At 43.0% G+C, this 23,074-nt stretch overlaps 1 long non-coding RNA gene across 1 annotated transcript in view; it reads left to right on the top strand.

Moving 5' to 3' along the window:
* Nucleotides 1-2,400, top strand: part of LOC136383914 (uncharacterized) — a 91,481-nt gene extending 89,081 nt beyond the window's left edge. The window contains exon 3 of the long non-coding RNA XR_010747503.1: nt 2,153-2,400. This is a non-coding gene — a long non-coding RNA (uncharacterized lncRNA). The remainder of the gene's footprint in view (nt 1-2,152) is intronic.
* The last annotated feature ends 20,674 nt before the right edge of the window (nt 2,401-23,074 follow it).

Below are 23,074 nucleotides of genomic sequence, written 5' to 3'. Positions count from 1 at the left end.
CCCTGAATTATGAACATTTGACAGTGGTTCTGGCGGCCTTCCTTCCCCTCACCGACATCAAGGGCAGAGGGCAGATGAGTTCATGGACAGAGACCCGGAACTTTCAGAAACGTCCCGTTCTGGAGGACAGATAGCACCCTTTGTTTTCTAGCCCCGGTGTGTAGAACCTGTCAAGGCAGGAAAGAAAGCTATTGATTTTACCCCCCTCTAGATCTGAGACAGCCCTTCCCTGTTCCAACTCAGAAGCCTCCTACCATGTCTCTTTTCACATTTTTCTTTGCTCCAGGGCATAAGCCTCGTACATTGTCTCTGGCCAGGGCACAGAGGTGGAGAAATCCTGCTTTCTGCTTAGTGTGGACAGCACTGGGTTTTAGATGGCGCCAGGCATGTCTGTCACTGCTTTCTGAAGTGTTGGGGGAGGCCACCAGGGCCTCCGTTTCTCAACCTTCCTCACCACATGCTTAAAATTCTAGTGTGCCATTAGCTCCTAGAACGGTTCGGAGTGAAAATTCCAGGGGAAATGGAATTATTAAAAACCAGAGCCTGAGGCATATAGGATTTAATAAAACTACAAAACAGCCCCAGATTCTGCAAGTAGAAAAAAAAAGGTTAGTATTAGACATGTTCTGGCTTTTTAAAATGGTCTGCACACAATCTTTGTATATTCTGAAATTAAATGTTTTATTGCATTTAGATGACTTCTGCACATTAACCATTAGTTTGAAACGTGACTCCAGGGCAAATCCTCTGTGCTTCTTTCCTGGTGTTTTGTTCTCCCAGTTCCTCAGAGGAATTACATTAGCTCGAGTCTTTAAAAAAAGTGCTGGAATAAAGAACTTGCAGCCCCTCCTGTTCTATACAGGCAAGCAGTAAAGGCATAATCAGTTCCATCTCTCCCCATAGGCATATCTCTTGGGAATCGTAATTAGAAAGATGCTTTAGAAGCCTTGAATTAGAGCAAGGGACATGGTGGGATGCTGCAAATGTCTGTCAGCCTGTCTGTGACAGCCTGATGTATCTGTCCACAGCAGAGTGAATGCAGGCTATGAGCTGGTATGGCCCCATCTCCTCTGCCAGGACAGGATGGGTGCCCCCACGTGCAGTTTAAAATCAATTTAGAATAATTTCGTTTTGAAAATATGTTAAGAATGATGAGATATCTCTTGAATCAGGATAACTTTGCAAAGACACAGCAAGTGGGATTCATCATTGCTGTACAGGTGTTTCTGCCTGGTCCAGGTCAGTTCCCATCCTCAGTGCTGCTTGGCCTAGACAAGCATTTCCTCAGGCTGGAGAAAACGCCACAGGGCACCACCTGCAGGGAGGTACAAGCCATAGGAAGAAGACAAAGAAGTAGAAAAACTGAAAAACTGAGATAGGGAAAAATAGAATTAGAAGAGGTCGGAAGGTAAGCAGCAGGAAAGGGAAGGGGGAAAATGCTTCTTTTGTTTTGTTTTGGGTTTTTTTTTGCATTTTTCTGAAGCTGGAAACAGGGAGAGACAGTCAGACAGACTCCCGCATGCGCCCGACCGGGATCCACCCGGCACGCCCACCAGGGGCGACACTCTGCCCACCAGGGGGAGATGCTCTGCCCCTCCGGGGCGTCGCCATGTTGCGACCAGAGCCACTCTAGCGCCTGAGGCAGAGGCCACAGAGCCATCCCCAGCGCCCGGGCCATCTTTGCTCCAATGGAGCCTTGGCTGCAGGAGGGGAAGAGAGAGAGAGGAAAGCGCGGTGGAGGGGTGGAGAAGCAAATGGGCGCTTCTCCTATGTGCCCTGGCGGGGAATGGAACCCGGGTCCCCCGCATACTAGGCCGACGCTCTACCGCTGAGCCAACCGGCCAGGGCCTGTTTTGTTTTTAAGAGGACCTGTTTTTGTTGGAGGTATAAATTGTCACCAAAACTGTTTCAATTGGTCATAGTTTCCTGGCAACCCAAGGGTTTGAGCTGAGGAACAAGCATGCATCCTAATCCTAGGCTGACCCAATGATGCCTTAGGCAAGTTGCTACCTTTCCGTGTATTTTTCCTTTGTAATCACGAGATGACTGGTATTGGGAAAGCAGAATGAAAATAGAGACATGGCTAGTCGTGATGGTATCCAGCAAAAGCTACTGGTTGTGTTTTCATCTCTCTTTTTTTCTTTGCCATTAGATATCAACATCCAACTGAACACATCAAAATTGTTAGAACGTAATCGTCTACAAAATGTATCTACAAGGGTCCTCAGGTTACAACAGTCTCGACATACGATGTTTCGAGTTTATGACTCTCATTCCCATAAAAACGTTTAAAAAATCGAGATGTGAGTGTTTCAGCTTACGCCGTTAGTGTTGTACTTACGGACTACATGGGTGAACTAGTTCAGTTGCGCGCGGCGGAAGAAGACACAGTAACGCAGCATGTGAGTGAGGGAGTTGGCGTCCCACAGTACTCTTACCTGCACTATTATGGACTGTTAAAATCACAAGTGTTCCGTTTGTGTTGCTTTGTTAGGCAACTTTTTGACCCTTATCATGGCTCCTAAGTGAAAGTCAGAGCTAAGGGCATCACATGGAGAGGAGCTGTCTGCTGAGGACCTCATTCAGCTGGAGAAGCAGCTGATTGAAGAGGAAGAGATAGAAACCCCAGAACCCAAGAGATTTACCACCAAGGGTTTGGCAGAGGGTTTTTCTATGGTAGAGATGGGTTGGAGAAATTTCAGGCTGAGGACCCCAGCGATGACAGATTCAGTAAGGTCTACAGAACTGTTATGGATGCCTTACAATGCTATAGGCAGATTTCGGAAGAGAAGAAGTCATCAACCTTCCAGGCTAGCCTGGAACAATTCTTTAAGAAGGTAGAGAAGCCTGCAACAGATCCTGTACCCTCTACATCAGCTGCCTCTCAGTATGAAAACACCTGTAGTACAGGTAGAATCATCTCCAGCATCTCCTGCATGTTCCTTAGGCAATCCTGATTCACCTGACCCAGTATCTCCAGCACCTTCTGCAGGTTCTCCTGCCTCTCCAGCTTCCTCCTCCCAATAGAACACTCTCTCCCACCTTGCAATGCCCCTTCCAGTGTGCAAGCCAACCACAGGAATAAAGGTAAGGAATTTCTTTACACTCATTTTTTCTGTTACTACAGTACAGTGTACAGTACAGTATATGTCCTTTTTCTTTTTCTGTGGCTTAGTTGTGTTTTTACATTCTAGATTATGATTTTACAACTGTGTTAGGATAAGTAAGTGACTTAGGCTAGGGTGTGTTTCGACACACCAAAATTCAGGTTACATCACTGTCGTAGGGACGGAACTGTATTATAACCTGAGGACCCCCTGTATAAATTTTTTCAGCTTTAAGCACTTTTGTTAAGGGATTAGGAAACAAATAACATTATTCAGCACAATATGCTAAGTCACAAAGATAGTCTGATTTGGTTTTATTTAAAGTTGCTAGATAGGTATTGTTTTTCTCATTTTATAGACAAAGAAACATTTCAGAGAGCTTAATTGTCTGTATTCTCACTTTTAATGACTGGAATGGTGATTCAAACTCATGTATGTTTGACTTGAGCTTTCTTCCATTAATTCATACTATCAGTGCCCAGTGTGGGGAGTATTCTCTTTCCTAGAAAGACATAGTAACTTTTGGCAAACTTTCTTTTAAAGACACTACACGATGTAATTAACAGGGTAGACTTGCTAGTAAAGTGACTTAGAGCCTAAGGTTACTTAACCTTCCTGGGCTTTAGTTTCCTCATCTATAAAATTAATAATGATAAACTTACAAGAACAAATAAAGCAATGAAGCAAAGAGAGAATTCTGAAACATACCATTCAGGTCTGCTCACCTGATTTATGACAAGGTGACACTTGAGTGCAGTGGAAAAAGGATGGTCACTTCAATAAATGGGACTCAGTTAACTGGATAGAAACATGGTAGAAAAAAAATCTTGATCTCTACCTCACATCATACTTTGAAGTCAATGCCAAATGGATTGAAGAGTTAAATATAAAATGTAAAGCAACAACATTTTTAGAATAATAATAGGACATCTTCATTATCTAAAAAGAAACAAAGCCTGACCAGGCGGTGGCACAGTGGATAGAACATCAGTCTGGGACACAGAGGACCCAGGTTCAAAACCTCAAGGTCACCAGTTTGAGCACAGGCTTACCAGCTTGAGTGTGGGATCATAGATATGACCCCATGGTTGCTGACTTGAGCAAGTGGTCACTGGCTCAGCTGGAGCCCCCCCACCCAGTCAAGGCACATATGAGAAAGCAATCAATGAACAACTAAGGTGCCACAATGACTTGATGCCTCTCATCTCTCTTCCTTCCTGTCTCTCTGTCCCTCTAAATATATAAATAAATAAATACAAGCAAAGATTTCTTAAATAGAACAAGAAAAGTGTCACAAACAAGAAAGTAACTGTATTTTAAGATTAAGAACATGAAAGGTTTTACTTTTAAGAGTCTGAACAGGCCTTGGCCAGTTGGCTCAGTGGTAGAGTGTCAGCCTAGCATGTGGAAGTCCCAGGTTTGATTCCTGGTCAGGGCACACAGGAGAAACAACCATCTGCTTCTACCCCCACCCCTCCCTTATCTTTCTCTATCTCTCTCTCTGTCTCTTTTGCTCCCATAGCCATGGCTAGAATGGCTTAAGAAAGTTAGCCCTGGGCACTGAGGATAGCTCCATGGCCTTGCCTCAGGCATTAAAATAGCTTGGTTGCCGAGCAACAGAGCAAGCCCCAGATGGGCAGATCATCACCCCCATAGAAGGCTTGCCAGGTGGATTCCAGTTGGGGTGCTAGTAGGAGTCTTTCTGCTTTCCTGCCTCTCGTTTAAAAAAAAGTGAACAGGTCTACAGAGTAGATGAAGTAGATGTGTGTGTGTGTGTGTGTGTGTGTGTGTGTGTGTAATACAACTGACTCTAATTCAAAATATAGAGCACCTAAAAGTCAATTTACAAAGCAGCTTATTATGAAGATTAAATTACTTCAGGTTTAGTAAGACTTAGCACATATTGATAATATGCATTCGCTTCATATACGCAATTAGTATTGTTGCTAAGCAGAACAAAGGTCCAGGACTCTTCTGTTTTGAATTTCTGCCCTGTTCCCAGTCTACATGTCTCATTCACATAACTATGTATATGGTTATACATAGTTTTACTATGGTAACTATGGTATCCATGGAAATAAGGTACTAAAAAGGTAAATCTGTGGAATAGGATTTAAAATATGTGATTCAACAACATGGAGAGGAACATTTATTTTCCCAGTACTTCAGTAGTTACTCATTGCTTGCTATTGCGGTGTGCTGATAGGAAAGGTGTAAAGTAAGGAGTGATGTTAGGATAAAAATTCAGCTTAAAGAGGGTCTCACCTCCCTGCCATAGACCTAACGTCATGGACCTCTCATTCCGGGAGCACCTCCAAGCCTCAGCCTGCCTCCTATTCAGGCGTCCTGAGGCCAGGGCCTCTCCCCTGAATCCCATACTCAAGCCAATCTGAAGTTCCAGAGGAGCCTCTGGAGGGAGGGCCTCTGTGTTCCCTCATACACTACATCAGGGCTTTGGGGACTGATTCGCTCACAGTCTTGCAGTCCCCGTAATCCATACACCTACTAATACCCTCTACCAAGCCCTCCCCCAATTTACGTGACTTCCATTTTCATGTGGGAAACCCCTTCAGAATCCTTGTTTCATGAGTTCATGACCACTCTTTCCTCTTCAGCTACCCACTTTCATGACCTTGACTTAACCTTCATTATAAACTGAGGAACGCCTCTGAAATAATAAATTTAGGTATTCCACTCTTTAACTACAAAACTGTGTTTTTTCCAATTCCTTTTCAGTCATTCTCATGACATTGGCTCTTTGACTTCAGCACAGCCACTAGTCACTGAATCCCTTCACCTCCCAGCTACCCCCACGGTTTTCCACTTAGTCGTGCTCCTCCAAAATCCGTATGTTGAAGTCCTAGCAGCCGGTACCTCAGAACATGGCTGTATTTGGAGATGGGGGCCTTTGAAAAGGTAAAGGTAAATTAAGGTAAAATGAGGTTACATGGCTGGACCCTAATCTTGTAAGACTGATGTCCTTATAAGAAGAGGAGATCAAGACACAGATGTGAACAAGAGGAAAGACCACGTGAAAACACAGTGAGAAGGGGGCCACATGTAAGCCAAAGAGAGAGGTATCAGATAGAACCACATCTGCCGACACCTTGATCTTGGACTCCTAGACTCCAGAACTGTGAGAAAGTAAATTTTGGTTGTATAACCATCCAGATCGCTGTCTACGGTCACCCTCCATATTTCCTTTCAGTCTGATTTGTGTTTCATGAGCCACTGGTCACTCTTTCCACATCCTTGTCCATTGCCCTTCCAGTTAATTGACCTCACTGGTCCATGCCTGTGAGTGGCACTGTTGGGGAAAGGGGAAAAATCCACCCCACCCACCCACTTTTAAATTCTTGTGACTGGACTAATAATAAAACACAAGGTTAGAGTAACAGGAGAACTACCAACTTGATATGTGTTCATAAGAGAAACATAAACGATGCTCGGAGAAACAATAGACCAGCCAGCATTTGATACATTTTTAGACAAAGAAACCACATTGTGAAGAACTGACAGGAAAAAATACAGTTAGTGCTCATTAGAAAGGAAGATAAGCGAGGTTCGGGTATTTATTTTGAGGAATCGAACCCAAGGAGGCAACAGGGTTGCTACATACAGGGCGAGGCAAAAGTAGGTTGACAGTTGTGAGTACATGAAATCATTTATTTTTAGATTATTATTTATTAATTATTGTCATTTTTTCCTTAAGAGCAACTATAAACCTACTTTTGCTCCCCCTTGTATAGGCTCTTTGGCCCTGGTCTTGTACCTCTAGCCATATGGTTGTGTCTCTCAGCCATCCTGGAGCAAGGAGGTCACCCTGCACGGGGAAGATTTATTTCCTACACTCAGGGAACCAGGGGAGGGTTAACACGCCCTCCTGCATCAACTGCTTGTCAAGTAACTTCAAAGTAATCAGGATGCCATCGTGGAATACTTGGGGGCCTGCCCTGAGCCCCAGCAGCACCTTCCTATGATCGAAGGAAGATCACAACACCATACAAATTGGTGCGACTTTAAAGTTCCGGTCTCAAATCTCAACCAGGCCTGCTATTTCCCTAGTTAGGTTTCTTTCCATACCCACAGACAGGCAAGCTTTCCACCTCCCCTCTCGCTTCGGACAAGTTATTTTGCCTCCTCAGTGAAAAGAAGACCACAATTCACTCCACTTCCTACCACCAAATCGACACGCGGCTCTGTCTGCGTCGTTTCCTTCCTTTCACGCGTGGCTGTGGCACTGGCGTCTCAGGTCACCCTCCCACTGTGCAGTCGGGCATGTGCTCTCTCTTCCCTTCAGGAACTCCCTTCTTTATGATCTCTCCTCATACCTTTGACCTCTCCTTCTACATAACTCCTATCCAACATCATAATTAAGTCTGTGCCCTTAAAAAACAAAACAAAGATTAAAACCAGCCATTATCCAGTGGGGTAAGTGGATGGCAAAGAAAAACAAAACAAAGCAAACAAACAAACAAAAGGCCCCTTGCCTGACCAGGCAGTGGCACAGTGGATAGAGCATCGAATTAGAATGCAAAAGACCCAGGTCCGAAACCCCGAAGTCGCTGGCTTGAGTGTGAGCTGACCAGCTTGAGCATGGGGTCACTGGCATGAGTGTGGGATCATAGACATGACCCCATGGTCACTGGCTTGAGCCCAAAGGTCACTGGCTTGAGCCCAAAGGTCGCTGGCTTGAGCAAGGGGTCACTGGCGTGGCTGGAGCCTCTTAGTCAAAGCACATATAAGAAAGCAGTCAATGAACAACTAAGGTGTCACAACTATGAGTTGATGTTTCTTATTTCTCTCCCTTCCTGTCTGTCTGTCTCTCTCTCTTTGTCTCTCTTTCTCTCTCTCTCTCTCATGCACTAAAAAAAAAAAAAAAAAAGTCTCAAATTCTTTACCCTTATCAGTGTGCTTACAATGAGACTGTATCAAGAAGTAAATCTCTTTCCTTATACCTTATATCTTGGCTGACTTGTGACAACTTTGGTCAGTAGTATGTGGCATAATGGTGTGCCAGTTTGTAAGTAGACCTCAAGAAATCTTGCAGAGTCTGTTCTCTCTTAGAGCCGTGCCCCTGCTGTGTGAACTAGCATCTGATGATGAGCAATCTTGCAGAGTTCTGTTCTCTCTTAGAGCTGTGCCCCTGCTATGTGAACTAGCATCTGATGAGGAGCAAACATGGCTGCTCACCTCCGTCACCCCAGCCAACAGAAAACGACTTTCAGCACTGTAAGACCATACTGGGTCAGCCAGCCCTCAGCTGACCCTGCATGTGTGAGTGAGTGCAGCCCGACCCAGGTCAGCAGAACTCCCCGATTCACCCACAGCCCCAGGAGTGACGATGAATGCTTGTTTTTAGCCACTGAGTTTTAGGGGTTTTGTATTGACACACTTAGATTACCTCTTAGCTATCATCTAGGCTTTTTCCTCTTAATTCTTACCTCCCAGCTTACAAAACTATACATTTTCTCGCTTCACTTACTGCCCATTCTTTCCTCTCCCTCAGTCTTGCTCCAAGCCTGAAAGTCACTCTTCGGAGAGCGTTTTTGCCAGAATCTCTATGTCCATCCTGTTGTTAAAGTCAACGGGCACTTCTGATGTAAACCTTACCCCACTTCTTAGTAGTGTTCATCACCATTGACTCTTCTGCTTCGCCTTCTGTGCTTAGACACCAACTTTTAACTCTCAGGCCTGTTTTCTCGGGGATCCTTGGCAGGTTTCTCTTTGGTTTCCAACACTTTAACATTGCTGCTAGCTGGGAGGTGTGCTCTAGGACAGTGGTCCCCAACCCCTGGGCCATGGACCAGTACCGGTCCATGGGCCATTTGGTACCAGTCCGCAGAGGAAGAATAAATAACTTACATTATTTCCGTTTTATTTATATTTAAGTCTGAACGATGTTTTATTTTTAAAAATGACCAGATTCCCTCTGTAACATCCGTCTAAGACTCACTCTTGACGCTTGTCTCGGTCATGTGATACATTTATCCGTCCCACCCTAAAGGCCGGTCCGTGAAAATATTTTCTGACATTAAACTGGTCTGTGGCCCAAAAAAGGTTGGGGACCACTGTTCTAGGACACTACTCTTCCCACTTTGTAGTCCTTCCTGGGAGATCTCATGCACTCATTTTCTTTCATATAACTGCTATTTCTTTTATAATTTGATGTCTATTAAAAAAGTAAAAGGTACATTGCTTAATGACCACATGTGAATCACCATGCTATTTTAAGTTCACCAAATTCAACCCCTTTATGGGTGGTTAAGAAATAGCACATATTGAATAAGAAAATCAATTTTGTCTTGGCTTGTTAAAATTGGGTACATTCATAATCACGTAGATTGTTTCTACTGTATCTGTATTGACAGGTATTTTCTTTCAGCTCTTTGAAAATGTTGTGACCATGTTAGTTGTTAATCAGATTGTTGTTCCCCTGTGTTCAATGTGACATTTTTCTTTTGTTGCTTTCAAGATTTTCCTTTCATCTTTGGCTTTCAGCAGTTTGGCTGTGTTGTGGCCGGGTGTGTTTTCCTTTGTATTTACCCTGCTTAGGGCCCATCAGCTTCCTGGATCATTAAATTTGTTTTGTTTACCTAATTTGAGATTACCGCTATATCTTCAAATAAAGAATATTTTTATCACCCCTAAAGCTCCTTCATCTCCCTTTGCAGTGATTATCATCTTCCAATTAAACTCTCCATATCATGCGATCTGAGCTTTAAATGTTTTCCCTCCTCCCTGCAGAAGCTACCAAAGCTAAAGTTTAAGACATTCCGAAATGACATGTGCTGTGTGTGGCAAAACAAGCTCTTATGTTCTGTTCACATCTCTAATTTCCCAATTCCCCTTAGGTTTTAGCCTTGTTATCCCTCAATATCTCTTAGCAGTCTGATGCTTTTAAGAAATTTCTTTTACTTTTTTCAACAATTTTATTGTTTTTTTTTTTAGCAGGAGGATTTGCCCCACCAAAGTAGCCTTGCCTATTGCCAGGAACAAAAGTCTAATTTTAAATTAAAAAAAAAAATTTAAAGGCTAATTAAAAATATATATTTTTAAATAAGCACCAATATTTAGTAAAGAACTTTTCTGGAAAGATACACTTTCTTTTAAAAATGATGAGCATTTGGCTCTGGCCCGTTGGCCCAGTGGTAGAGCATCAGCCTGGCGTGCAGGAGTCCCGGGTTCGATTCCTGGCCAGGGCACACAGGAGAAGCGCCCATCTGCTTCTCCACCCCTCCCCCTCTCCTTCCTCTCTGTTTCTCTCTTCCCCTCCGGCAGCCAAGGCTCCATTGGAGCAGGGTTGGCCTGGGCACTGAGGATGGCTCTATGGCCTCCGCCTCAGGCACTAGAGTGGCTCTGGTTGCGGCAAAGCGACACCCCAGATAGGCAGAGCATCGCCCCCTGGTGGGCATGCCGGGTGGATCTCGGTTGGGCGCATGCGAGAGTCTGTCTGACTGCCTCCCAGTTTCCAACTTCAGAAGAAAAAAAAACGATGAGCATCTAAGAAATAAAACAGCTTTCCCTGTGAAAGGCCATCCAATGTTTAACTTGGAAAGAAAATACAGATTTTTTCCACTGTGGAAGTGGAAACTCTGGGAAGCACACATGGTGTATCAGAAACCACGTCCGGCTTTCGAACATGTTCATCACTATCTGTATTTGATGGTTCAGGAAATCAAATCATACCATCCAAGATCCTATAGTAATTAATTTGAGAGTCTTTTTCTCAAAATAAAATTATGCAAAATCAGTAATTCATTTAGGAAGCTCATTCAAACTTCCTATAAAATGAAATGACCTGAGAAGGGGCAAGATTTGTACTGGGGAAAAAAGAGAGAGAGATTCATTAATTTGAAACTAGCAGTTCTAGGAAAGTACAGATAACAAACATATGGTAAAAACTTTCCACCTCTTTGTGCCAAAACTTCACTTAAAAATTATTTGCCAGAGTCTTTTGGTACAGCAAATATAAATATTATCTACAGAGTTAACATTTCAAAGCTTTGTTGTCTTAAGATATTTAAAAAAAAAATTTTATTAAGCACACCAGATAAATCATTTGCAAATATTTTGAGCAAAGCTGAATTATGAAACTTGCCTCCTGAATTCCACTACACTACATTGGTTTTCCCACAGTGATAGGTATTTGTTAAAATGGATTGTAATATCCACACTAACTAAAAAAGAATGTGCATGGCTTTCAATTAGTATTTGGCCACACTGGCCAGTGGAAGGCTATGACTAGTCTCCTCCTTGTCCCTGGTGCGCAAGCCCCCTTTTAAAATGCCTGGTTACAGTTTTCTTTGGAATGACACAAATTCCTCTGTCAGTAAGCAAATTATTTCTTTCCTAGGTGGGTGGGTTTAAAATTGCAAGCTTCTGGAACATAGCTCTTTCTTCTTCTAATGTCTATTCTAAAAACAATGGCTGTTCTTCATGTTTTTTTGCTCTATTTCTAAAAATGTTTTTAGTCCTTAAGTGGCTCTAAGGAAAGGTGGAGCTGCAACCTCAAACCTAAGCAGTCCCTCTCTCTTCCTGCTACTTCTTTTTACATTAGCATTTCTGTGACTTCTCCCAGCCCACACGCTGTGCAGAGGCCAAGTTCACTGCCCTAGGTCACAGTTAGTGATCCTCTTACTTGTGCCATTAGTAGATGCCACAAGGGCAATGCTATTTGGGAATCCAACAAAAAGGAGTCATTTTTCTGGAATATGCTTCATTAAATATTTAACATCTAAACCAAGTCTTATAGAATATGTAGGTGTCTGCCATGTAGAGAAGAGATAAAGGAAACAGCAGGTATGAAGACACAAAGGCAAAAATACCAACATCAAACCCCACCCAGTATATGTGGCATTGGTAAGAAGAATGGCTGGAGCCTAAAGTGGGGAGGGAATGATGACCCAGGATGAAATCTGGCTTGGGAAGAGGATTAATTATAAGGCTTACTGAGAAGGTTGGACCTCATTATGTAGGTAATAGGGGGGAATGATTTGAAAATAATCTGATTTTTATTTTAGAAATAATATTTATGATTATTCTATGAAGTATTCATTGGCCCAGAAGTGAATAAGAGCAAGGAAAACATTTAAAGAAGTTAAAACAGCCTGACCTGTGGTGGTGCAGTGGATAAAGCATAGACCTGGAACGCTGAGGTCACCAGTTCAAAAACCTGGCCTTGCCTGGTTTTTTGTATTAAAACATTAAACTGCCAAGTACGTAAGGGATATTTAGGAGTTGATGCTTCCTGCTCCTCCACCACTTCTCTCTCTCTCTCTCTCTCTTTCCCTCTGTCCTCTTCAAAATGAATAAATAAAACCTTAAAAAAAGAAGAAATTATATCATAGGGGAGGGGTTGATTTGAGAGAGATTTCGGAAGTTGAATTGATAGGACTCGGTGACTTATGGAATGTAAAAGGAAGGCAAAAGCTGAAGGGAAGTTTGGAAGATTGGCTACATCCTGATGTCATTCACTGACTTGGGGACAATGGGAATGAAACTGGGCTTCAGAAAGACTTGGAGTTATTGTTGGATCTATGCTGGCTCATTTGTGGGTTAAGTAGCGTAAGAAGTGGGTAAGATCTCCACCTACCCCTTAAACACCCAGCACCTCCCACAAACAGGGGTGCTAATTAGACTGATCACACTCAAGTCACCAACGTAGTTATATTTACCTCTACAGAAGCAATGAATTGTATTAAAATATTAAACTGCCAAGTACGTAAGGGATATCTAGTCTCTGGAGAGTTCTCTCTCACGCTGTGGGTCAGTCCATTTTACTCTCTCTCCCTCTCTCTCCAACACACAAACACACAAGATACTTTTAAAAAATATATAATTGACATATAATGAACTGCATTTGTTTCAAGTATTCAATTTTAAAAGTTTTTAAATATGTGTATACTCATTTCTTTTCTGCTTTCTATTTCAAAATTAGGTTCCATTTTGGTCTTATTTTCTTTCTTCTACTTAATTTAAGATTTAATTTGCTCTTTCTCGTTTCTTAAAAAGGGATGCTTGAGTCATTGATTTGAAACTTTTCTTATTTCTAATAGTTATTTAGTGCTACAGAATTTCCCCGAAGTATGTACTGCTTTAGTAGCATGTCACAAATTTTAATACATTGTGTACTTCTTTTCATTTAATTTAAAACTTTCTAATTTCATTTTTTATTTTTGACCTATGAATCTAGATGTGTTTTATAGAATTTTGAAATTTGAGATATTTTTCAAATATAGTTTTATTTGTTTATAAATTTAATTTCATTGTGATAAGAGAACATACTTGGTATATGAATTTGACTTCTTTTAAATTTATTAGCACTTATTTATGGCCCACAATATGCACTCTACCCAATACTCCGAGATTCTCGAGATTTTCCAGTCCGGCTGGTGTGACAGGTGTTGTTCCTGGTCTGGTGTTAGCACCTGGCACCACTACCTCTAACCTTTTCAGTTGGTTCAGTTCGCAGCTTTGGGTTGTTCCCTTCTGTGCATTCATTCGTCAGTACTTAGCTGAATACAAAGGCAGAATCCTCCGCAGGTCTCCCACTTCCGGCTCTGTGAACTTCTCCCCTTTCTGGTAGTTTGTCCTATCCTCAAAATCCTGTCACCTTGGTCTTCCTGGACCCTCAGCTCTTTTCCCCTCCATCCAGGAAGTCTGCCAGGTTCTGCCTCAGTTCCGCCTCTTTGTTCTGTAGCCTGGAAACACTCAAGTCCGTCGGCTGGGCAACTGTACGTTTACTTCACTTTCTTTCCTGCCCATTAGGGATCACTGTTCTTTCTTAATTGACTTACAGTGTTTTACAAGCGGTTGTTTTCTATATTTTGTCTGTTTTTGGTTATTTCAGGAACGTGGATAAATCTGGTCCATGTTACTACATCTTGCTTGGAAGCAGAATTCTACAACTTTCTCTTTCTACTTCTAAGAAACTATGACAGCAGCCGTGTCAGGGCCTTCCTCCAGGGCAGGGACCGGGCCAGCCCCTGCAGCCTCCCCCTTCTGTTACAGTCCCTGCAGCCTCCCCCTTCTGTCACAGGCCAGCCCCTGCAGCCTCCCCCTTCTGTCACAGGCCCTGCAGCCTCCCCCTTCTGTCACAGGCCAGTCCCTGCAGCCTCCCCCTTCTGTCACAGCCCCTGCAGCCTCCCCCTTCTGTCACAGCCCCTGCAGTCTCCCCCTTCTGTAACAGGCCAGTCCCTGCAGCCTCCCCCTTCTGTCACAGGCCAGCCCCTGCAGCCTCCCCCTTCTGTCACAGGCCAGTCCCTGCAGCCTCCCCCTTCTGTCACAGGCCAGTCCCTGCAGCCTCCCCCTTCTGTCACAGTCCCTGCAGCCTCCCCCTTCTGTCACAGTCCCTGCAGCCTCCCCCTTCTGTCACAGGCCAGTCCCTGCAGCCTCCCCCTTCTGTCACAGCCCCTGCAGCCTCCCCCTTCTGTCACAGGCCAGCCCCTGCAGCCTCCCCCTTCTGTCACAGGCCAGCCCCTGCAGCCTCCCCCTTCTGTCACAGGCCAGTCCCTGCAGCCTCCCCCTTCTGTCACAGGCCAGTCCCTGCAGCCTCCCCCTTCTGTCACAGCCCCTGCAGCCTCCCCCTTCTGTCACAGGCCAGTCCCTGCAGCCTCCCCCTTCTGTCACAGTCCCTGCAGCCTCCCCCTTCTGTCACAGCCCCTGCAGCCTCCCCCTTCTGTCACAGCCCCTGCAGCCTCCCCCTTCTGTCACAGGCCAGTCCCTGCAGCCTCCCCCTTCTGTCACAGCCCCTGCAGCCTCCCCCTTCTGTCACAGGCCAGTCCCTGCAGCCTCCCCCTTCTGTCACAGGCCAGTCCCTGCAGCCTCCCCCTTCTGTCACAGGCCAGTCCCTGCAGCCTCCCCCTTCTGTCACAGGCCAGCCCCTGCAGCCTCCCCCTTCTGTCACAGGCCAGTCCCTGCAGCCTCCCCCTTCTGTCACAGCCCCTGCAGCCTCCCCCTTCTGTCACAGGCCAGTCCCTGCAGCCTCCCCCTTCTGTCACAGGCCAGCCCCTGCAGCCTCCCCCTTCTGTCACAGGCCAGTCCCTGCAGCCTCCCCCTTCTGTCACAGGCCAGCCCCTGCAGCCTCCCCCTTCTGTCACAGGTCAGCCAGCGGCCACAGCCTCCCATGCACAGCCTCCCATGCGCAGCCTCCCATACGCAGCCCCCCATACGCAGCCCCCCATGCGCAGCCTCCCATACGCAGCCTCCCATACGCAGCCTCCCATGCGCAGCCTCCCATACGCAGCCCCCCATGCGCAGCCCCCCATGCGCAGCCTCCCATGCGCAGCCTCCCATATGCAGCCTCCCATGCGCAGCCAAAGCAAGCCCGAGAGTACGAGTCTCTAGTTGTCAACTTTCACAGTTGCAACAAATAATTCCAAATCTAAGTGACTGAAAACAGTTATTACTGTATTTCCCCATGTATAAGATGCTCCCATGTATAAGATGCACCTTAATTTTAGGGCCTGAAATTTGAAAAAAACTGTATTACATACAGTTACTGAACTCAAGTTTTATTCATCATAAAATTCATACAACTCCCCATCACTGTCAAAAAAGTGGAAAATGCAAGTAAAAAATCTACAACCACTGTATCAGATACACTCAGTTGTTAAACCCCAAATTTTTTGAAAAACGGTGGTGCATCTTCTACATGGGGAAATATGGTACTTACACAACCTGAGTGCTGCAGTTCGTTCCAGCTCTGCTGGACCCAACTAGCTTGGCTTGGTTCAACTGGGTTTGCCCAGGCTCAGCTCTCTGCATCTTATTCCAGAACCAAAGATGAAGAAGACATGCTATTTGCTTGGTGGAGGCACAGGGCCAAAGCACACAGACACAGTTAAAGCTTCTGCTCCATCATGGCACACCTCACATCTACACACATAGCCACGCCCAACATCAAACACATGGAAAGTACACCCTACAAGGAGCATGACAAGAATAGAAAAAAGAATAATTGTGATCAAACAATTTTAACTTTCCATAGCTTTGAAGACTCGGTCTCTCTTGCTATATTTTCTCTACCACATGCTTTGCTACAACAATAGATCATTTTTTTTGTAGCATTGAGCACATCAGAGTACAGGGGTCCTCGGGTTATGACACAGTTCCAATCCTACGACAGTCATATAACCCGAATTTTGGTGTAAGTCGAAACACACCCTAGCACCCAAATGGAACACTTGCGCTTCTAACAGTCCAAAATGGTGTAGGTAAGCGTACTGGGGGATGTCAACTCCTTCACTCACATTCTGTGTTTCTTCCGCTGTGCACATCCAAACTAGTTTGCCCACGTAGTCCGTAAGTACAATGCTAATGGCATAAGCCAAAACACTCACGTCTCAATTTTTTAAAGTTTTTATGGGAGTGAGAGTCAAACTCAAAATGTCGTATGTCAAATCTGTCATAACCTGAGGACCCCTGTATTTCACAGGTAAATTTCAATATGATATTTATACGACTCCTTTGTGTTTCCTCCACTAGAAAATAAGCTTCATCAATATAGGGATGGTACCTACCTGCCCCACAGTAGGCAGTAACGGTTGTATGAATGAATGTCTTTCTCTGCTTACTTTCCTAAGGAATGTGCTAGATAGCATCTGGTTAAAACATGTTTAGGATGAAGCAACACAGGACCAAAATGTGCTATATGATCTAGCCATGCTTGTCGTAGAGCTCAGCCCTGGCACTTGACTCAGATACAGAAAACCATGTGGAGCTTTGCGCTCCCTTGCTGCTGTTTCCTGTTCGTATTCTTGTGGACGCGGGGAGTGGAGTTTGGAGCAATACTCAGGCATTCCTGTGTTCTTGACATAATTCCAAATGAATAGCCTCTGTAACCGCACCCAGTTTTTACGTTTGGCATCCTAAGTGACAGCAGGGATGCAGAACACCAGGCGAAAAGATCAGAGCCCCTGTGTTGGATGAGGTTTGTAGTGATGTTTAGGGGTTGACATTGCATTGACATTGCATCCCTATGAACCACAGGGCTGGGCTGGGCTCCCCCGGAGTTCTGCTACTTCTGTGACAATTGTTTGGAGTTCATGCTGGATTGTCTGCCCCAGGTTACTTTGTTTTGAACTGCATGCTAGAGTCACCTCTGAGGATTTATGGCATATCCTTAGATACAGTAACCTCTGGGATCCACATAGCACATTGTTGGCCATGGAAATTTCCGGAAAGTGATATAGCATATCCTTGGGCACTCCAAATCACCCTGCCCATTTATTTTCAAGTTGGTTTTGGTTTTGTCTGTTTTGGGGGAAAACTTAGAGGGGGATTCAGTAACACTGGTAATAATCAATTTCTTTAGCTGGGTGGTAAGTACACAGGCTTTTATATGATTATTTTACTTGAAAACCTAATTATATATGACACATTCCTTTATATATGTTAAGCATTTCACAATATAAAGAAATGAAAATATGAAAGAGAAATGCAGATTAAAACTAAAGTGAGCTTTCATTTTCAATCATCAGATGAACAAAGTTCAATAAACTGCCAACACTCAATGATGGTAAAGAAGTAAAAGCAGGCATGCTCAGAAGTTGGGGGAATCTTTAAGGAGGGTCCTTTGAAATACCTATCACAACGATGGTCTCTTTGTCCTTACAATTTCCCTTTATGAATATGTTCTATAGAGATACCTTCACAAAGATGAACATGTTCCAGGATGTTCAGTGAAGATTTGGTTGTAATAGTGAAACACTCTAAACATTTCAAACCCTCCCAAATGAACTGATTAAATTGAACAGCATTGAAGGTCTCAAAAAAACTCAGGTAGCTTTTTAATCTCCTGAGAAGGAGTGGATCATACTGCTGAGTGAAGAAGTAACGAACAGAGGGAAGGAGGGAAAGGAAAATCCCAAAAGGAAATGAACGGTGCTCTCAAGAAGGAGGAAATGGTTGAGCATAGCTGAATAGAAAAACACGTCTAAGGAGATGAAGGGAGATAAACTAGAAATGTAAGCAGTGGCGAGGTCCTGGAGGGTCTAGAACTGTGCTAAAAGTTTGCTCTGTATCTTGAACAAGATGGAGAGTGCCTAACGCATTTTAAAGAGGAGAATGATTGAGTCAAATTTACTGTAACTTCACAGCACTGGGTGGATGAAGGTTGGAGAGGAGGGATAAGATGGAGGTGAGGGGGCCAATTTGGAAGAAATGACAGACTCAGTGCAGAAAGGGACAGGAAGAAGAAAGACGGACCAGATGCACTGAGCAATTCAACATGGGGGTAAGAGTCTGGGATGTTATGCAGAGGCCAGACAATGTCACTGGCTGAGCGAATGCACCATTCACAGAGAAATGGATGACAGAGGGGCTGCTGGTTTGGGATGAAGCGTACAGGGGATACCATAAACTTAATAGATGAGGCTTCTCGCTTTTAGTATGTGAGAAGCACCGGTAATGCTCCCCAATTTGAAGAGTCACAATTTTAGTCCATTTTACTGTATTTTTAAAAATATTTTTCTAATAACAATGTAATACACCACTGGGAAAGTCTACAGATTCCAATTTATTTCTTGGAAGACTAGAGATGAAACAATTACATAAAGGCAAGAGTTGCTGGGTTTCTGTGGGGTTTTTTTTCCCATGAGGGACATGTTCCGTTTTCTTTTGCTTTAAACAGCTGAAAGCAATCCTGAGCAGTGATTTATTCGTAATAGAATCAATTTGAGAGAAGTCCCAATTTGCAGATACCGGTGAAACCATAGCACTCTTCATTAGGATGTGAGAGGGGAAACAGCCAGATCATAAACTTAAGATAACACCGACTAATATGCTAAAGAGCAAATAACTAGAGAATTCTGTTAGTACTTAAAAATAATATTAAGAAACTGTGAGTGCAGAGTTTAAGAGAAAATTCAAAGTATGGCGAAAATAAAACGGAAGCCTATAAGTCCATTTCAAAGAGAACTAGGGAGTGAAGTCTTTGCTGTCTTTGCAATTCACAAGCCCTTGTTTACTGTGTGGGATTTCTACTCTGTATTTCCTCTGTTTCTTTCTGCTTCCAAGGCAGAGGGGCATTTTCCCATGCCTTCTATTAAGGTGGCAGTCTATTAAGGTGGCAGTTTCCCATGTCTTCTATTTGATTTTGAATATTCCATAGGAATAGTTAGAACAAGGGACATATTCGTTTGCTCCTCTCTTGTACTCTAGTCACTGTGAATATCCTCACATTCTGGAAGGCATGCTCAGCATTTGAGGTTAGGGTAGTAAAAGAGCCATGGAAACAGGAGAAGCAGACTGAATAAAAGAGAACATATCACTGGTCTTAAAATAATAACACAATTATAAGAGACTCTACAGGTCAGAGGTCAGGTTAGGGTGGAAACCACAGGAGACATTCAGCTCAAATTATAGAAGTGGGAGTTAGTGTTATGTAAAGAATGGGCTACCAGGAGATAATTATCCTACCAGAAATGCTCACCCCAAGAATGCACAGTTACTTAGGGTGTTTGTATAAAAAATATAAGCAAAATGCCCTGGCCAGATAGCTCAGTTGGTTAGAGCATCCTCCTGAAGCACAGAGGTTGCTGGTTCCATCCCTGGTCAGGGCACATATGAGAACAGATCAATGTTTCTGTCTCTCTCCCCCCCTTCCTCCCTCCCCTACTCTGTCGCTAAAATCAATAACTAAAAATTGTTTTTTAAAGAATATAAGCAATATTCTTAGGAGACATAGGACTAGAAGGTTCTTGGAGATTCTAAGAGCCCTTATTTTTTTAACCTGATTAAAGCAGGGTTCAAAGATTTCTAACTTTCAGAAACTGCTGTCAGTCTCTGAAATACATTTCGTTTAAATGAAGAACTTTACAAAGATGTTACTTTTTGTTAAATGATAAACAATGCTTTTAAAATTCAAATCAGTTCAGTATTTTTTTTAAACCCAAAGTGCCATAAATATGTATGTGAAATATGATTTGGGACTATTCTTGTTTTTGACGATCATACACAAAAACACACATTCTAAAATGTCTATTTTAGTGACATTATACTACAAGATATTATAAGGAGAGGGAAAATCTTGGACAGCACTAAATTATCTTTGCCTCGCTATTCAGAAAAGACATCAAATTATGGATTTGTAGGGAAAAATATATATAATTGAACACCTAAAATTCCAAGTCAAATAGCAGAACTCTGCTAAGGTTAGCATAATGCAGATACCTCCTTGCTGGTTTTCAGCCAGCGTTACACAGCAGATGTTCCTGTGGGTGTTCCAGCGTCATCCCAGACCTACTTAGCATGCATTTCTCTGACAGTTAATGAAGCGGAGCAACTCTTCATGGGTTTATTGGCTGTTTCCTTTAAATTGACAACTTGGATTATTTTTCTATTTTTTTCTTTTTATTCTTTTTGATTTATGGTATGTCTTGGTTTATTAGAGCTATGAAACCATTCTCTTATGTGTTACTTGCAAATATTTTTCTCTCATTGTCTTATTTACTTTTTGTTGTGTTGAGGATAAACATTAAGACTGAAATCACCAAGCCTAATTTTCACTTTATATATTTAGCATGCTTTAGAGCAATTTTTTGCAGTCTGCAAAGCTGTTTCAACTGAATAAAAATGACAAGACTTGATCACCTAATATATTTTAATATTTCAACGGAATTCTTGTATTGTTAAAATTCTTGAACATCATTAATACTTGATAAAATACTAAAGAAATCTCAAGGTCTTAATATAAAATGGGGCCTTCTTTAGATACACATTTCTTTTGTAGCACATTTTGTATATAGTCTGTCTTTTTTTCAGCTGAGAATTGAAAAACACAATGTCATATGTCTCCTCCATCTCTACTGGATTTTTTAAAAGATTTAATCATTTTAGAGAGGAGAGAGAGAGAGAGAAGGAGGGAGAAGCAGTAAGCCTCAACTCCCACATGTGCCTTGACCAAGCAAGACCAGAGTTTCAAACTGGCGACCTCAACGGTCCAGGTCATCGCTTTATCCACTGCACCATCACAGGTTAGGCCTCTACTGGCTTTTTAACTAGCTAAAAATGAAAACATAAATTACCATTCTCCTTTCCAGAATTAATTCTAAGATTGTTTGATTTCGGCCCCTTTGATCCTTTATCTAGCTAGACAACACTCCCTCTGACTTTACCATTTGTTTTTCTATCCATGATGGGGAAGAGGAGTAAACGGTGGGTGTTCTGAATCTCAAAGTGGATGAGAGAGACTAATAGTTTTTACTCACTGACATACCACTTTCCCCCATTCTCCTTTTAAAGTGTTATGATTTTTGAAATCTTTTTTCTATTCCCTTTTCCAACTCATTAACTATTTATGTAATTTAAAAAGTTGAGTTCTAATGCATTTTTTTTCATGTATTGAGTACTTCCTGTGCCAGGAACTAGGGACACAGAGATAAATAAGACATATTTCTCCTCCTAAACTCAGAGGGCCGGCCGAGGATACAGATGTTAAGATGGAGGGAATAATGGTCACAGCAATGACCATTCCCTACTCCTCAGAACCTTTAAATAGTTATCTTACATGGCAAAAGGAAATTTGTAGATGTGTTTAAGATTAAAGAGTTTGAGATGGGGACATTATCCTGGGTTATCCTGGTGGGTTTGATGTAATCACGTGAGTCCTTAAAAGCAGAAAACCTTCCCCAGCTGTAGTCAGAGAATCCAAGCAATGGCAGCATGAGAAATATTCAACCTACTGAGGCTGGCTTTGAAGACAAAGGAATGGGCTATGAGCCAAGGAGAGCGGGAAGCTTCTAGAAGTTGGAAATGGTAAGGAAATCAGAAGAAGCACAGTCCCACAGACACCTGGATTTTAGCCCTGTGAGACTTGCACCAAACTTCTGCCCTACAGAACTGTAAACTAATACTTTTGTGTATCTTAGCTGCCGAATGTGTGGTAATCTGTTAAAACAGCAAGAAGAAACCCATGCAAATGCTCACCACTAAGTGCAAGGCAGTTCAGACTAAGGGTCGACTGGAGGCATAAGGCAAGTGCTTTGGGCCTCTGTGTTGAGCATGGCCCAACTGATAAGGAAGTACCACAGAGGAAGAGAGGAGGCCTGCAAGTTTTCCTGGAAGTATTAAAATTTGGTCCTCACAGAAAGAGGAAAAGAGCTTTCAGAAAAAGGGACAAACACCCACGTCAGTATTACAACATGTATGCATATCAAATTTCTATGTGGAAGTTGCAAAGGGCTTGACAAAGGACTATAAGTACTTCTGCCTCTGACAAAAGAGTAGGCTAGATACTCTAAAGCAGGGGTCCCCAAACTTTTTACACAGGGGGCCAGTTCACTGTCCCTCAGACCATTGGAGAGCTGCCACATACAGTGCTCCTCTCACTGACCAACAATGAAAGAGGTGCCCCTTCCAGAAGTGTGGTGCGGGCGGATAAATGGCCTCAGGGAGCCGCATGTGGCCCACCGGCCATAGTTTGGGGATGCCTGCTCTAAAGGGTCTTTCTCCTTTTCAGTAACCATATGGTGACTATACATGCTACATAATACATTGCCCAAAGCCCTCCGTCCCACAGCAATAAAATATGAAAATGGCCATCTATATAGCTCAGATCCATTTTTATGCCAAGGGCAGCTCAAAAAGATAAAGAAAAAAACCATTCACCTAGAAATTACCAAGATGCTAATAAAATCAAGGAATCACCAGCCATGAAGGTGGGAATCTAGAGAGGTACACCCAACACCAAGATCATTTCTTGTTTTAGGGAGTTTCCCGCTGAAAAAGGTGACTTAAGAGGCTGATCAGCATGAACAAGGAACAAAAAAGGATAAAATGAGTAAATTTGACTGAATTAAAAATGAGGACTTCTGTTAATCTAAAAAAAGAAGAGTAAAGTAAGAAGACAAACTCAAAGATAGACATTAGCAATACAAATAATGAACAAATAACTTAAGAATATATAAGAAACTCCAGAAGGAAAAGACAGTACAATAGAAAAATCTTCCGCAATAATAGAAATA

The sequence above is a fragment of the Saccopteryx leptura genome, chromosome 12 (assembly GCF_036850995.1).
Source record: "Saccopteryx leptura isolate mSacLep1 chromosome 12, mSacLep1_pri_phased_curated, whole genome shotgun sequence".
NCBI classification, from domain to species: Eukaryota; Metazoa; Chordata; class Mammalia; order Chiroptera; family Emballonuridae; genus Saccopteryx; species Saccopteryx leptura.
The sequence above is the reverse complement of the archived record's forward strand: the minus strand, read 5'-3'. Positions and strand labels throughout refer to the sequence as shown.